We start from the raw sequence: 13739 nt of genomic DNA, 5'->3' as shown, positions 1-13739 counted from the left end.
GAGATTAATTGTGATACTAAATTCCAGATTTCATTGAAAAGTCTATCACTCCTATACACACTGGTGCTTCTTCTTGCACAATTCAGAAATTTGCATTGAGGGTCTCACCAATCCCCAGGAATTTCTTAGGTTCTTTTCTTCCTATTTGTGTTCATTCTGCATTTTAAAAACTTCTTCATTTGCTTTTATATTTATCTTCATATTCCTGGTGCCCAAATGCAGCACAACATATAAACTGAGCTGGAGCCCCAAGAGTGCAGGCTCTGCCTTCTTGCAACAGTGCTCTGCCTATTTAGAAGAGGCATCTCCAAGCACCCTATGTTCTGGACCTTATATTTCCCCTAGACCCAATTTCCTGCTTCTCTCTATTTCTCTAACTCCCACCAGATACCACGGTTGGCTGGGTTGATGGTTTGTTTGTTTGTTTTAAGTCTGACGATGTCGTTTATGCTGAAGAAGCTACTGTTTTACACCTTGGAAATGTTTCATCCTAACAATCCTCCTCCCTAGGTTAGATTTTCCCTCTGCCTCCACACTTATGCCAGCTGGAGCATCCTTCCATCAACACATTTCTGAAGTGGAGTTACTGTTGGTGATGTTTCCCAAGTCTTTAGCGGTGCAGGAAAAAAACAACACGTCTTCTTCTGTGTTTTCTAGCTTCTGTTCAGACCAACAGAAATACTGCTTTCTTGACCTTTTTTTCTACAGCAACACAACCTCTTTACTCCTGTTGTTCCGTATCTATTCCCCCCTTCCCCAAGGATGCCCTATCTCTCTTTCTCTTTCTCTCTCACACATTCTTGCTCTGTCGCCCAGACTGGAGCAATCATAGCTCATTGCAGCCTCCAACTCCTGGGGTCAAGCAACCCTCCCTGCTCAGCCCCTGAGTAGCTAGGACTGCAGGCACACATTACCACTCCCAGTTAATTTAAGATTCCCTATCTCTTTCGGGTAGATTCACATCTTTTCCCACATATTTTTACCTATTCCTAAAGTAATCTCATTCCTTCTCTACAACATGTAGGCTTATGTCACTTGTCTGATTGATGTCATCCTTCCCAGTATGTTCTCTTTCCACTTAACCTCAAGAAAAAAAGTCTATTCTTAAAGCTGGTCCCGTTTGCCTTCATGTTTCAGACTCACCACTTCCAAAGCCCAAGCAATACTTTTCTGATCATCTATCAGATTTTGAATCTTTCTTCTTCATCTGTAGTTTTTCTTCTGCCTCTCAGCAAATATGATATCTATAGCCAGAGTGATCTGGCACCAGAAGCCTTTATATTTTCCAAGATGACAAATTCGTGCATAGAAAGGGTCCACTTAAAATATGTATGTGTGTGTGTGTATAGAAAGAGATGTATTTAGATCAATATAAATGAATATTCTTACAAATATGTGGTAAAGAGGATTTCTTAAATAAGAATCAAAAAGCAAAATGAAAAACAAGCCCCCAAAAATGAGAAACTAGACCAATCAACTTGATTGCACTAATATTTAGGCCTGTATGACCAAAGACTCCATGAAAAAAAAGCTGAAAGCTAAGCAAAGCTGATTAGGAGAAAGTATATACAGCATACCTAACAAAAGATCATCTCATAGATTAATAAGAAAATATCAGACAACATAATAGAAATCTGAATAGAGATTATAAACAGATGATTCACAAAAGAGAAAATGCAAATGGCCAATAAACATGAAAAGATGCTCAATCTCACTAGAAATCAGGGAAATGCAAAGTAAAAGAATGACATACTGTTTCTCTCCCTTAGATTGGCACAAAGGTTTAATTTTATTTATGAGTCTTTGCAAGGTTTTCAGGAACTGGGCACTCTCAGATACTGCTGTGGGAATATAAATTGGTTCAAGCAATTTGCACATAGCCTACAACCCAGCAGTTCCACATATAGATTTCTATTTGAGAGAAACTCTGGCACATATTCACTTTGCAGACACTTATTCAAAGGTTCCAGGCAGCACTGTTTGTAACAGACAAGTATTAGTAGCAATAATAGTTAAAAGGAATATATTAGATCTGTTTGTATCAACATGTGTAAATCTCAGAACCTCATTGCTAATTGAAAAAGGCAAGCTGTAGAATAATATGCATACAACACCATTTTGTCAAACACACAAACAGATGATACTAAAATGATATTCTGAAAACTCTTAATATTGGTTATCTCTTGACCTCTTTTTCTTCAGCAACACAATCTAACTCTTTACTCCTGTTGTTCCATATCCATTTCCCCCTAAGGATTCCCTGTCTCTCTCACTCTCTCTGTATTAGTCTGCTCTCACACTGCTGATAAAAACATACCCGAGACTGGGTAATTTATACAGAAGAAGAGGCTTAATGGACCCACAGTTCCATGTGGCTTGGGAGGCCTCACAATCATGATGGAAGGTAAGGGGGAGCGAGTCACGTCTTACATGGATGGCGGCAGGCAAAGAGAGAGAGAGAGTGTGCAGGGAAATTCCACCTTTTAAAACCATCAGATCTCATGAGACTTATTCACTATCATGAAAATAGCATGGGAAAGACCCGCCCCCATGATTCAGTTACCTCCCACTAAGTCCCTCCCACAACAGGTGGGAACTCAAGGTGAGATTTGGGAGGGGACACAGCCAAACCATATCACTCTCTCTCTCTCTCTTTTTTCTTTTTCTTTTTTTTTCTTTCCTTTTTTATTTTTATTTTTATTTTTATTTTATTTTATTTTATTTTTTTGAGACAGCAGCTCAATCTGTTGCCCAGGCTGGACTGCAGTGGTGAGATCATAGCTCACTGCATGATCTATGGGAAGAAATATATATTACAAGTAGGAAGTAGAATAACAATAGCTAATATTTATTAAGTGCTTCTATATGCCATATGGTATTTAAGCGCTTTACAAATATTATTACATTTAATCCTTAAAATCACTCTATGAGGTAGGCATTAATATCCATTCTCCAGATAAGAAAACTCAGGCATAGTCAGGTGAAGTAACTTGCCTAAAGTTGCACAGGGTTTAATTAGTTTAATTTGAGTCTAAGCAATCTGGCTCCAACCCTCCCTTACTACTCTATCATAATGCCTGGGATATGGCATCAGGGTAGTTGGATAGTGCTCAAAGAGGACTTAATGGTAGCTTTAGCTGTAGGTGTCCAGTTTTTTGGAAGGAGAAAGTATTCGGGAATCATTTATATAGTTAAAAATCAATTTTAAATAGGAAAAGCAATTATTGATAAATCTTAAATGCAACCACCTCCAAAAGGAAAAGAAGCATGAATGAACAAAAAGAAAGGAAGAAAGAGAAGAAAGAAAGAAATGGCTTTTACAGATCTTCATTTGTTTAGTGATGAATTTTATAACTCTGATTTATTGAATCGATTTAGTGCTCAAAAATCTCTGCCATTATCAGGATTCATCTCAGTCCAGGTGGAACAAAAGGAGATAAGAAGGAAAACAAAACCCTGGGATTGTCCTTCTTGTCCATCAATGCTAGCACCACCAGTCCAAAATTGTCGACAGTGAAGTTCTGTCTGTTTTGAGATGAGCCTTCCTTTGCCCTTGAAATTAATTCCTAATCTACTACAATCAGTTCTGTCTCATTACCCGGAGGATGTTACCTGGCCTGCAGTCATCCTTATTGTTTGGCTCTAATGGAAAGAAAAGGCAATTCTAATCAAATTGCAATTAAAGCAAGGAAATAAGGAAAAGTTTTTCTTCTTCTTAGAAACCATCCATTGCCCCCCAAGACCTTCCAGGAGGCAGCAGGGCACAAAGGTCTCAGCAAAGCCCTCAAAGTGTTTCATCATCCGGTTGAATAGGAAACCAGTTTCCCTAAAAAGCCAATAAAGGGGGGGAGAAAACCTACAAAATGAGCTAAAAAAGAAATTTTGCCACTAGAAACCATATTTAACCTTTCCTTTAGCACAGAGAAAGTTCCAGGCCCAAGCACAGTGACCTAAACCATGTTCTTGGACTTGACCAATCCAGTATTAGTAATCAACTACTTTGTGGGTGGAGTAATAGCTGAGGGACGTGAGATTTGAGCTCCCCCACGTGGCGGAAGCCTTCCACTAACCCTGAAGGGGTGAATGGTTTCTTGCAGACTAGCCTAGATTTCTCAGGTCTATGTGTGATTCACTTATCTTCTTTTCTGAAATAACATTTTGTGATAAGACTTCTTGCCCTATTACACTGAATACTGCAGTGATTGTGAGTGGGGTTAGCCCAGAATATCTTCTCCATAATAGACAGTATGATCTGTTTGTTTCTATCTGTTTTTGCCAACCTACACTACACTTTTTGTGTGAACTCATTTTTTTTTAGCAAGTTTTTATTTTCAGGGCTGTGCTACAACTAATTTAGTATCTGATTTTCCAAATATTCTATGACCAAGGAGAAAAATAACTCTCACATGTGTTGTTCTCTCTAAGGTGGTACTTAAAATGGGGCGCGTAGTCCTATGAATAAGAATAAAATAAACCCTATTGGGTTTGATACATATTCCTCAACCCTCAAAACACCTTAGGAATACAAAACACAGAACTTCTTGGCCACAGCTTGCAGTATTTTTTCCTCCTCTGTCTTAGGAACTTCTTCCAGATATAGAACAAGCCTTGAGTTTGCCAACTCTTCTTGCTACTGCAGCATATTTTCTCATTCCCAAGAAAATATTCTTTCTCTTAAAGAGTAAAATGACCAAAATTAAAAGTCAAACCACAAACTGGGGAAATATTGCACTTATATATGATAAAGCTCTTACATAAAACTATCTGAGAAAGACTACCTTCCTAATACATAAAAGAATATAACAATTATTTCCCAAAGAGGAAACGCTAATGCACAACAAAATTTGGAAATACTTAACCCTCTAAAAAAAGTTTAAAAATGCAAATTAGAATAATATTACACCTTTTTTCTATCATACTAACAAAGACATTTAAAATGGAGAATGTTCTATCTACATACAATAGAATAGACACCGGATAATTTGCTTTTAAAATCGATTTGAAAAAATACCAATAGCAGCCTTAAAAATATTCATACCCTTTGACCTCTGAGGTTAGTACCAAGAACATAATACAAAATAAGGGAAATGCACAATGCACAAATATTTTTATTGACATACTATGGCTAGAAACAACCTAAATAATCAACATTAAGAGATTGGTTACTAGTACAGTTTTTCTTAGCCTACTGATTTTCATTTCTGGTTCTATATTAAAATCACTTGGGTTGCTATATTTTCACAATAATGATGCCCAATCCTCATATCAGAACAACTGAATCAAAATCTCTAGGACTGAGACCTAGGCATATATGTATAAAAAGTCTCCAAGTGGCTTTCATGTGTAGCCAGGGTTGAAAACCACTAGGCTAAAGAAACTATGATAGACACTCATGCAGTAGAATATTATGCAGCCTATAAAAAAATGCTTTCAGAGTTTGGAAAAAATACATACTTTAGGTCCGGGCATAATGGCTCATGCCTGTAATCCCAGCACTTTGGGAGGCCGAGGTGGGTGGATCACTTATCACTTGAGTTCAGGAGTACAAGACCAGCCTGGGCCACACAGCAAAACTTTGTCTCTACAACAACAACAACAACAACAACAAAGTGTGGCAAGTGTGGCATGGTGGTGCACACCTGTAGTCCTAGCTACTTACTCGGAGGTTGAGGTGATAGGATTGCTTGAGCCAGGGAGGTTGAGGCTGCAGTGAGCTGAGATCTTGCCACTGAACTCCAACCTGGGTGACAGAATGAGACCCTGTCCTGAAAAAAGAAAAGAAAAAAATACATATCTTATTTTGAAACAGTTCTAAACTTACCAAAAACTTGCAAGGTTGGCATAAAGAACTTTCACGGACCCATCATCCAGAGATGCCATTCAAGTTTAGCCAACTGTCCAGAAACATCCTTTACAGAAAAGAATGCAGTTCAAGATCTCACATTGTTTACAGCTGTTATGACTCTTTTTCATGACCTCGACATTTTTTAAAGATTATAGGACAATCACTTAGTAGAATATTTTTCAATGTGGTTGTGTTGGGTTCCCCAAGATCACCCCAGGTTTGATGATTTGCTAGGAGGACTCACAGGACTCAGCAGATGGCCACAAAAAGCCAAAGAATAAAAAGCAAAATTAGCAAAGGGAAAAGGCACGATGGGCAAAATCCAGAGAAAACCAGGCAAGCTCCCAAGAGTCCTCCCCAGTGGAATCATACAGGATGTGTTAATTTCCCCAGCAATGAGCTCTGATAACACATGTGAAACATTACCTACCAGGAAGCTTATTAGAAATTCAGTGCTGGCCGGGCGCGGTGGCTCACGCCTGTAATCCCAGCACTTTGGGAGGCCAAGGCGGGAGGATAACACGGTCAGGAGATCGAGACCATCTGGGCTAACACGGTGAAACCCCAACTTTACTGAAAATACAAAAAAAATATTAGCCAGGTTTGGTGACAGGCACCTGTAGTCCCAGCTAATCGGGAGGCTGAGGCAGGAGAACGGCGTGAACCCGGGAGGCAGAGCTTGCAGTGAGCCGAGATCGTGCCACTACACTCCAGCCTGGGCGACAGAGCAAGACTCTGTCTCCAAAAAAAAAAAAAGAAAGAAAGAAAGAAAAAAAGAAATTCAGTGCTCAAGGTTTTTATTGCGACTGGTCACAGAGGCACTGTCTGTCCAGCAAGTACCAAAATTCCAGACTCCCCAAAGGAAAGCAGAATTCAACACAATCCACATTCTTTGTACAAGCAGTTTAGACAGAGTGAGCCACTCACTGTGTGATGGGAACACTCCTTAAATCCAAGTTCCCGGATACCAATCACTGGCAACCTTGCAAGGAGGCCTTTCTAAGGATAGCAGCCGCAGGCCTGCTATGTTAATTCTTGTCTATACAGTGGATTTGTTTGATGTTTCTCATAATTAGACCCAGGTAATACATTTTTGGCTGGGATATCACAGATGTTGTATTCTTTTCATTGCAACGATTGGATGGAGCATGGCATCTGTTTGTTTCTAGTCAGATTCTATCTTTTACGTGTGACTGCTGACAGCTTTCAAGCCCCACTCCTCTTTCTTTCTCTTCTGCCCTACATCCTGGCAAGCTGATAAGAAAGCCCGGGTGATTCGTTGCTTGATGCTGATGGCAGGTTCAAAGTACATGAGCCCTGTCTCATAACTGGTAACCTTCACCCCAGCCAGAGCCCATTAACCACAATAAAAATATCAAAACCAGTCACCCTCTGTGCTTTCTCAGCCATTTCCAGACTTGTTTGGGAGCCTGCCCTACTCTTCCCAGAAGCCTCAGTATATGAGTAATAAATACATCTCTTTTTATCCTCTTGGGGTGTGTGTGTGTGTGTGTGAGTGTGTGTGTGTGTGTGTGTGTGTGTATCATCATCAGTCTCAAATCTTAACCAATTTTGGAGGTGAGGGGTGGTCCATCTTGCACCTATAAAAGTCTCATTACGGGTGGTGGTAACTTTTCTTGGTCAAGACAGTGTCTGCCAGGCTTCTAAAACTAGAAAATCATGTTTTTCCCCTTTTGTAATTAGCAAATTTTTCTGGAGAGATAATTTGAGACTGTAAAATTTCATTTAAACCCTACTTTCACTGACTAGTTTGGGTATCCATTAATGTTAATTATTGCTGTGATAGTTGTCAAATGGAGATTTTTCTGATATCATCAATCTTTCTACATTTATTAGTTGGCTTTCTACTGTAAGGGAGACTTCTCTTGCCTTCCCATTTATTTATTCATTTATTTCTTTTATCAGTGTGGAGCCACATATTTGTGTTTTATTCAGTAGATTAGAATCTGTGACTGTCATTATTTATCTTGATGCTCAAATCACCAGATGTGGCCAATGAAAGCCTCTTTAAACTGGCTTCTGAGAACTTTTGTTATCTCCTCATTATTATTTGAGAATTTCTTTGCTTCCTAGCACAGAAGCATATTCAGGTTCATCTTGTACATTCCCTGCCTCAGCCCTGGAATCTGATGTTTCTCCAAGAAGCGCTCCTTCCTTTCATTGAAAAGTGATATTAACAAGTCAAAATCTAGATGCTAGATGTGCTTACCATAGCTGGGGCATGACTATTCCCAGTCCCTTTCTGTGAATACAGTTAGGATGTATATGAATGTATACACACATCAAATCTCTCTGTATTTCTGTATCTGCACACATAAAAACCATGAGGTTCACACTGATACCACAAAGTCTAAAACACAAAGTTCATTCTGGTCTCCTTTTATTTTTCTGTAATTGTACTCAACTCCAACAGTGAAAAACCTGGCTCCTCTTCTGTGAATCATCCTGTAAATGTCCAATCTTTCTACATCCCCCTCCTTCTCTCACCCAAAACTCTAATTTGAACCTGCCTCTATACACTGCTTGTTTGGATCTGCCTAATGGCTTTTGTTTTACAGCTTTATGGGGGTATAATGGATATACAGCAAACTATACATATTTAAGTGAACGATATGTTGAGTTTTGACATATGTATATACCCATAAAATCATAACCACCGTCAAGATAATTAATATATCATCCACCTCAAATAGCTTCCTATGCCCTTTTGTAATCTCTCCTTCCTGCCCCCCTCCACAATAATCCTCTGTGTTCCCAGGCAACCACTGATCTGCTATCTCTCACCATAGATTAGTTTGCATTTTATATAATGGGATCACACTGTATGCACTCATCTTCGGCTTCTTTCATGCAGCATAATTATTTTGGGAGTCATCCATTCTGTTACGTGGATCAACAGTCCATCCGTTTATATTGCTGAAAAGTATTCCATTGCATGGATGAATCACAGCGTGTTGATCTATTCACCCACTGAAGGGCATTTGGGTTGTTTGTGGGTTTTTGTTGTTGTTGTTTGTTTGTTTGTTTTGAAATGGAGTTTCACTCTTATCACCCAGGCTGGAGTGCAATAGTGTGATCTCGGCTCACTGCAACCTCTTCCTCCCAGTTACATGTGATTCTCCCACCTCGGCCTCCTGAGTAGCTGGGATTACAGGCATGCACCACCACACCTGGCTAATTTTGTATTTTTAGTAGAGACAGGGTTTCACCATGTTGGCCAGGTTGGTCTCAAACCCCTGACCTCAGATGATCCGCCCACCTCGGCCTCCCAAAGTGCTGGGATTACAGGCGTGAGCCACCGTACCTGGCCATTGCTTGTAGTTTTTATCTATTATAAATAAAGCTGCTATCAACATTCACTACATAGGCTTTTATTTTGTGAACATAAGTTTATTTTGTCTTGGATCAATGCATAGAGGACAACGACTGGGTTGTATGGTAGGTACAGGCTTAAATTCTTAAGAAACCAACAAAATGTCTCCCCAGCACATCGTGCCATTTTACACCAGCGATATAGGAGAGTTCCAGTTAATCCACATCCCTCCCAGTACTTTGTAATTTTACCAGGTTTTATAACGTTAGCCATTCTAGTGGGTGTGAGGTGGTTTTCATTTGCATTTCCCTCGTAAGTAAGGCTATAAAGCATCTTTCCATGGGCCTATCTGCCATTCTTATATCAACTTTTATGCGTTTGGCCCATTTTTCACAGGCTTTTTTCTTTCTTTCTTTTTTCTTTTTTTTTTTTTTTTTTGGTCTTCATATTCTTAAGTTGTAACAGTTCTTTTTATACTGTAATCTTTTGTCAGGTATCTTTCAGAAAGATATTCTCTCATTCTGTGGTTTGCCCTTGCACATTCTTACAATGCCTGTGATGCACAAAGTGTTTTAATTTTGTGGTGAAGTTCAAATAATTAACTTTCCTTTTTTATTCCTTGCTTTGTATGCTATGTTTTAAAAACTTCAACAAAAACAGATCACCAAGGTTTTCTCTTATGTTTTATTCTAAAAATGTTATTGTTTTATTTAGGGATATGATCAATTTCAGCTTTATTTTCCTGTATGATATGACATAAGGGATGAGGTTTATTTTGGTATCCATGCAACTGTTTTGTTTTGTTTTGTTTAGACAGGGACTTGCTCTGTCACCCAGGCTGGAGTGCAGTGGCATGATCTTAGCTCAATGCAACCTCCTCCTCCAGGGCTCAATTGACCCTTCCACCTCAGCCTTCCAAGTAGCTGGGACTACAGGAGTGTGCCACCATGCTCGGCTAATTTTTGTATTTTTTTGTAGAGATGGGTTTTCGCCATGTTGCCTGGGCTAGTCTTGAACTCTTAAGCCCAAGCGATTTGCCTGCCTCAGCCTCCCAAAGTGCTGGGATTACAGGCATGAGCCACCATGCCCTACTTTATATTATTTTTCTAGTGCCATTTTGTTGAAAGACTCTCCTTTCCCCCACTGAATTTCCTTGGCAACTTTGTCAAAAATCAATTGACCATATATATGTATGGGTCTATTTTCAGGCTCTCTATATTGTTTCGTTGGTTTAGTTTTTTAAATTTATGGTGATACTACACTGCCTGGATTACTGTATCTTTATAATAAGTCTTGAAATCAGTCCCCAAACTTTCCTGTTATTTTACAAAGTTTTTGGTTATTTCAGGTTCTTTGTATTTCCATATAAATTTGAAAGTTAGATTGTCAATTACTTTTTTAAAAATCTTGTTGGAATTCTGATTGGGATTACAGCTTAGGGAAACTTGGCATCTTAATAGTACTTAGTCTTTTAATTCATGAACATGGCATAGGTCTCCATTTAGTTAAATCTCCTTGAATTTCTCTCTGTAATGCTTTATAATTTTCAGTTTACAATCCATGCACATCCTTGGTTCAATTTATTACTAAGCATTTCATATATTTAATTGCTATTATAAGTGGTATTCTTAAATTTCAATGTGTGATTATTCATTATTGGTAAAAAAAACAAATGATTTCATCGTATAATATTATGAATTGATCTTACTAAACTCACAGACTAGTTTAAATAGCCTTTAAAATATATTTTGTACTTTTTTTCTACATAAAGGATCATTTCTTCTATGAATAAAGACAAATTTAGCTCCTTTTCTTGCCTTATTTCACTGGCAAGAAGAATCTCTACTATAATATTGAATAGAAGTAGTAAGAACATATATTTTTTATGTGATCCTCATCTTAGGGAAAAAGTATCCAGTCTTTTACCATTAAGTATGATGTTAGCTATAGGTTTTTGGAAATGACCTGTAGGTTGAGTGAATTCCCTTCTGTTCTGAGTTTGCTGACAGTTTTTTTTAAAAAATCAGGAACAGATGATGGATTTTTCCAAACACATTTTATTGTCAGTTGAGATGATCCATGGTTTTCCTCTTTTAGTTAATAAGATAAATAACTTGGATTTTTTTTTGAAACCATTCAGCCAATCTTCCATTCTATGGATAAGTCCCACTTCATTATGACATATTGTCCTTTCATGTATTGTTGGATTCAATTTACTAAAATTTGTTAAAAATTTTTGCATCTATGTTCATGAGGTGTATTTGTCTGAACTTTTCTTTTCTTGCAATGTCTTTGTCTAATTTTGGTGTCAAAGTAATGTTGGCCTCAGAATAAGTTGTCATGTAGTTCCTCCTCTACAGTTTTCTGGAAGAGTTCATGAAGAATTAGTGTTATTTCTTTCTTGAATTATTAGTAGACCTGACTAGTAAAGCAGCTAACACTGCAGTTTTCTTTATAGCAAGGCTTTTAACCACAAATTCAATTTTTTTAATGGATAGAGGACTGCTCTGGTTATCTGTTTCTTCATGAGTGAGTTTGGCTAGTTTGAGTCTATCAAGGAATCTGTCTATTTCACGTAAGTGGAATTTATTGTCATAAAATTACTCACAATATTTATATATTATTCTCTTATCTGTATGACCTATAGTGATGTCAACTCTCTCACCCATGCTTATGGTAATTTATATCTTTTCTATTTTCTTTTTTTTATTATTACCTTCTCTATTTTCTTCTGATCAGTTGGGTTTGAGATTTATTTGCTTTATTAATATTCTTATAAAACCAGCTTTTAGTTGCACTGATTTTTCTATACCATTTGCTTATTTTCTATTTCATTTATTTTCTTATTATATCCTTTCTCCTGCTTCCTTTTTGTATAGTTTGCTCTTCTTTTACTAGTTTCTGAAGTTTCTTGATGGTATGGATGTCCTGCAGAAGCTAGGTTCTTCAACACAGAGCTGGCCAAGAAATCAGAGAAGCTGAATGATTCAGGAGAATGCAGAGCAACTGCAGGTGAAGCCCTGCTTCAGGATAAATGTGGTGAGTTAGCAGATAAAAGACAATGTGTGTGAGCAACCAAATGGCTGCTGTCTTGCTTCTACCCTTCAAATAGCCCATAAGAATCTTTCCTGTGGTCTACTCTAATAGGGTATATACAGGAAGGGGAATTACAGGAAATTTAGTTAAGTCAATCCAAGTCAACCCAATAAGAGGCCATCACAAACCTACTTGTGTCTCTATATTTAAAGTGAGTTTCTTGTAGGCAGCATATAAAGTCATGTATCAAATAGCAATGTTTCAGTTAATGATGGGCTATATATGGAACCAATGGTGGTTCTATAAGATTATAAAACTCCATTTTTACTGTACCTTTTCTATGTTTAAATATGCAAATAATTATCATTGTGCTATACTTGCCTATAGTATTCAGTACAGTAACATGTTATACAGGTTTGTAGCCTAGGAGCAATAGGCTATATCATATAACCTAGGTATATAGAAGGCTATACTATCTAGGTTTGTGTAAGTACACACTGTGATGTTCACACAATGAGGAAATAGCCTAATGAGGCATTTGTTAGAATGCATCCTTGTTGTTAAGCAATGCATGAATGTAGTGTGGTCTTGCTTTAAAAAAAAAAAGTAGACTATCTGCATTTAATTAGAGAATTTAGAACATTTACATTTAATGTGATCGTTGATGTGACTGTTTAAATCTACCTTCTTTGTTGCTTTTCTAGTAGTCCCACCTATTCTTTGTCCCCTTTTGCCTCTTTTACTTCCTTTTTTGGATTAATTATGATTCTAGTTTATATCCCTTGTTGGCTTACTAGCTATAACTTCTAGTATGGTTTTTGTAGTGGTTGCTTTAGATTTTACATCTAAATATTTACACCTAATATTATACCATGTTATGTATAACATTAAAACGCTACAATAGTAAAGTTCCAGCTCTTCCCATTCTGGTCTTGGTCTTGTTTTTACACGTTTTACTTTTGTATTGTTATAAAGTCCATCATACTTTTTTTGCTTTAGTCAGTCATATTTTAAAGAAATATTTTAAGGCCAGGTGTGGTGGCTCATGCCTGTAATCCCAGCACTTTGGGAGGCCAAGGTGGGAGGATCACCTGAGGTTGGGAGTTCGAGACCAGCCTGACCAATATGGAGAAACTCTGGGTCTACTAAAAATACACTATTAGCTGGGCATAGTGGCACATGCCTATAACCCCAGCTACTCAGCAGGCTGTGGCAGGAGAATCACTGGAACCCAGGAGGTGGAGGTTGTGGAGCCGAGATTACACCATTGCACTCCAGCCTGGGCAACGAGAGTGAAACTCTATCTCAAAATTTAAAAAAAAGAAAAAGGAAAAAGAAATATTTTAAATAAAAAGAAAAGGAAGCTGGGTGCTGTGACTCACGCCTGTAATCCCAGAATTTAGGGAGGCTGAGGCCGGCTGATTGTTTGAGCTCACGAGTTTGAGACCAGCCTGGGAAAAATGGCAAAACCTTTACTCTACAAAAAAAAAATTACAAAAATTAGTTGGATGTGATGGTGCATGC

This window comes from Macaca mulatta, chromosome 12 (assembly GCF_049350105.2).
Source record: "Macaca mulatta isolate MMU2019108-1 chromosome 12, T2T-MMU8v2.0, whole genome shotgun sequence".
Taxonomy (NCBI): domain Eukaryota; kingdom Metazoa; phylum Chordata; class Mammalia; order Primates; family Cercopithecidae; genus Macaca; species Macaca mulatta.
Note: the sequence above shows the minus strand (reverse complement) of the source record.